Source organism: Sarcophilus harrisii, chromosome 4 (genome assembly GCF_902635505.1).
Source record: "Sarcophilus harrisii chromosome 4, mSarHar1.11, whole genome shotgun sequence".
Classification (NCBI taxonomy): Eukaryota; Metazoa; Chordata; class Mammalia; order Dasyuromorphia; family Dasyuridae; genus Sarcophilus; species Sarcophilus harrisii.
The window spans coordinates 447,775,142-447,779,228 of record NC_045429.1 but is presented as its reverse complement, the minus strand read 5'-3'; the positions used below and the strand labels follow the sequence as shown (position 1 = coordinate 447,779,228).

General features: G+C 43.8%; 1 long non-coding RNA gene across 1 annotated transcript; it reads left to right on the top strand.

Annotated features, from left to right (window-relative positions):
• Window positions 1–634: 634 nt before the first annotated feature.
• LOC116423475 lies at window positions 635–3,868 on the top strand. Its single transcript, XR_004234091.1, has 2 exons — window positions 635–868; window positions 2,761–3,868. It is a non-coding gene; the product is annotated as an uncharacterized LOC116423475 (long non-coding RNA).
• The last annotated feature ends 219 nt before the right edge of the window (window positions 3,869–4,087 follow it).

Here is a 4,087-nt window from a genome sequence, read left to right as displayed (position 1 = left end):
ATAATGCACAGAAGGCCAGAAAGAACTTCAGGTGCCCTCTAACCCAACTCTTGACTCGAGCAAGAATCCCTTTGACACAATATTTCTTACAGTGGTCAGGTCATTGTCTTAAAGACCTCCATTGATGGGGAGCTCCCTCCTTCCCAAGTGGAATGGGCTGCCTCTGAGAGTAACCCCATTTCACTTTGGGTTAACTAGAATCATTAGGAAGCTTTTCCTCACTCAGGGTAGCTTGTTATTAGCTGCATACATATATATATGTAACACATATGTATGTGTATAATATATTTTATGATTATATAAATATACTATACCATTATATCAAATTACATAAAAAGATTTCTTGTATTTACCATTATAGGATATGTGTGTTATATATTACTGTTAAAACAAAACATTATCAATATAATACAATATAAATAATATGCTATATCATAAACATATGTTAATATAGTTATATTTGTTGTGGTAATTTGTTATATATTGTTCTAATTTATTCCATAATACAATTCTAGAATCATATTTATTATAATCATCACGTTATTTATTATTTATAATAAACATAATGTAATATAAGCAAACAATGTTTTGTTATGTAAATAATACTTTATATAATTATATGTTACAGATACACGCCTATCCCATAGAAGCTACAGTCACTATAACTTTAAGAGCTGAGCAGAATGTTGAAGAAAGCTGTTGGGCTGGCAGTTTAGTGTCAGTTGAAAAATTCTGATTATGAAGTTCTTCTCCCTATGGAGTCAAAGAGAAACGGTCTATTTTGTCTATGATCTAGAGGCTCTATGAGCAATTTGAGAAAAATATGGAGAAGAAGGCAATGTGAAACTTCTTCCTCGTCAGAACTGTTGTAAGTGATTATGTTATAAAGAAACCTTATACGACATATCCTATCAAGAGTCTGTGAGGAATTGGCAAGAGGTTTATTTTGGAAATATTCTTTCCTGTAATTAACTTGCAAGGACAAAGGGGAAAAAACTAATTTAGCTTTTTCCCCCTAAGAGACTGAATATAACTCTTATCTTGAGGAGAAATATGAAAAATATTCTGAAGACTCTTTAATCAGTGTCTGGAATGAACTGAATGGTGAGTTTCCAGACAAGTGAAGGGGAGTTATTTACTATTATATAGAGGGTATGAGATGATGGGCTGTGACATTATAGCCAAAATATTGCAAGAGTTTATATATACATATGATATTAAATATTTCTCTTGATATTTTATCTTTCTCTTTGCAACTTCTACCCCTTGCTCCTATTTCTGCCTGCCCTTTGGGACCCTTGACAGCTTTCCCCATACAGCTCCAAACTCTCACTCTTGTCTTTTCCCAAGATCCTCCACAGGCACCCCAATGAGAAAGAGGCAGTTAACCTTCAGGGCTAGCTTTGGTGAAAGGACGATTTCAGGGGTAAGGAAAATAAATTGCATTGAATTGAATTCAGATGATCTACTCCAGAACCATCTCTCCTAATGACTTTCAGTTGTCTGAAATTTTTGAACACAGGGATTGTGATCCCTTTGGCATGGGGGGAGTTCCACGGATCCCCTTTCAGAAAAATGGTTTTAGATGCATAGCATCAAATGCAAAGACTTGCAAAGGAGAATAGTTGTTTTGAAATAGAGTGATTAAAAAAAGAGAAGTTCACAGACCCCAGATTAGGATCCCTCCATCTAAGAGGAGATTGGCTTTTCATCCCAGAAAGAGTAATAAAAGGAACAACTAGAGAGAGTGAGCGCACTGTGTGAAGGAGGAGCCAAGTGCACCTGCCTCCCTCCCAGATGGTGGTAATGTGGATCTCTGGCTCTCTGCTCACCACAGACCTTGAACTGGTTTATTTTCCTTTGCAAGGACTGCTTTGTTCCTCCCCTCCTGGGCACATACTTATCCCGTCTCTCTCTCTCTCTCCCTCTCCACCCCCATCTTGCTGGCCAAAAGACAGTACATTCCATTACGCTGATCTCCCCACCAGGACAAGCACATTCTTCCTACTCATACAATGGAGATGAAAGGGGTCTTTGAGGGGAGTCCCAGAGTCCATGAACCTTCTCTTACAGCCCCCTCCCCACCGCCTGGACTACAGGTGACGGTGGTAAGGGAGACGGAGTCCACACTGGGCTGGAGGAAGGGGCCCAAGTCTGGGGGAAGTTTCCCACACCATGGCTGGGAAATTCCATTACCCTTCCAGGGCATATCAGTTCCTCTGTTAATCAGTCCCTCATTAAGAGGGCCTACTACGGGGAAGGAAATGGGGGAAGGTTTCATACAGCTTTCACTTAAGCAGAGTTTTGAGAAAAGTGGGATTCTGAGAGGCAGATGTAATGTGAGAATATTTCAAGTCTGGGGGCCACAGGTACAAAAATAGAAAGATAGGAAATGGAGTGTATATGTGAGAGACAAGTTTGGTTGGACTGTGGAGTATGGGAAGGGGGAAATCTTGTGTAATGTGGTTGGAAAGGTGGGTCCAGGTTGTATATAGTTAATCTGAGAGGCAAAAGGGAGCCAACAGAGCCAACATGAGCTGGGCTAGTCATTGGAGCATCTCTGAGTTGGACAGATTGGTTGGGGTGGGGGGAGACTCCGATGGGAGCCGTGATGAGGGTGTGTTATCCGGGAAGCGCTTGTCTCTGCACAATGTCCCATCTATCCCACGAGTGCACCTTTATTTCTGTGATGGGGGCGGCTCCGTATGACCCCCTGAGGGTCCTGGTCCTCGGTTTTTAAGTCTCTTCTTTCCATTGTAGATGAAGGGAGTGGAGTCTCAGGTCTCGTGAGTTTCAAAGGTTGGCAGAGTGGACCCCGGCGATGGGAGTCAGAATTCAGGCCAGGTTTTGCTGCTGGAGCCTCATCGATTCTGCCAAAGAACAAAGAGCCTTCCTTAAGGAGGGATCTTCAAAACCCCAGCTGAGCAGAAAGACTCTTCCTCGTCACGCGGTGTCCAAACATGGACTTGGTGGGACAAATGCTATGTAGGAACTGAGTTAAGTTTTGAGCCTCCTTCTTCAGAGACTGAGGTGGTATAGGGGAAGAAAATGGCATCATTAATGGGGCTGTGTAATTACAGCCATGGAGTTTGGCCCAGAAGGAGAAACGAGAAGGTTCCTCTCCCTCCCTTCTTGTAGAGGTTTGGGAGAAGTGTTTCTACATTTATTCTTGCTGTACCTTTGAAGTAACTATCTTTTTGTAAAAGCTTTTTGATGTCAACTGCTTCAATGGAACCGGAATCCCCTTCACTGGTCTCTAAATGAAGAGGGTACAGAGGAGGGAAAGTGGGAGCTCAGATTGGGGGCAGCCATAGTAAGGGTCCCCGCAGAGTTAGGGAGCCATAGGCGGCTTGGCTGGGAGAGTGGGCCAGAATGCCCCTGCTCTACGGGGGTGGGGGGGTATTTCCAGGGGGCCTCAGGTTGGTTATCCGACCCAGCACTGATGGTTTGGGCTTGCTAGTCATAGGTCGCAAGCTTAGCCTGGCTGGCTTTGCAAGGTCTATAAAATTGTGATCCCAGGGAGAACTAGAACACTTCCACCTTTGGGAGGCTTAAGCTTATTTCCCCAGAGCGCATCCCTATGATATGTACCAGGGCATTAGTTCTGGGAGGAACCCATGATCTAGGGGAGGACGTTATCTCCTTAGTCAAGATGAGCTTTTATTTATTTTTGAGCCACAAAGTCCATTTACTGCTTCGTATTCTGTTGTCCCCATTGTGCGACTTCCCTGTCTGGCTGGCTACTTGTGATTGTCTTTTTGTGTACTAAGTTTTGGATTAGACCAGCCTGGAGGAGACATAGTAGAGGGGAGAGTGATGGAGAAAGAGTGGCTCACTCCACAGCAGCAGCAGTGATGCTTTTTGAGGTGGCCACATTGATAGGCGAGGTAAAGACCCCAAGAGAATGTTAAGACGGGCCTCCATCTCTGTAGGAATCCAAATAAGTCCACTGGGCAGGAAGGGCGTGGGTGGTCCCTCCATGCCCAGCGTTCTCCATCCCCTAGTAAGGACCTGGGGCAGAGCCTTGTGAACAAGCATGGGGCACAGCTTATTCACCCAACGCTACCGTGTCATTGATCGTCTTCTC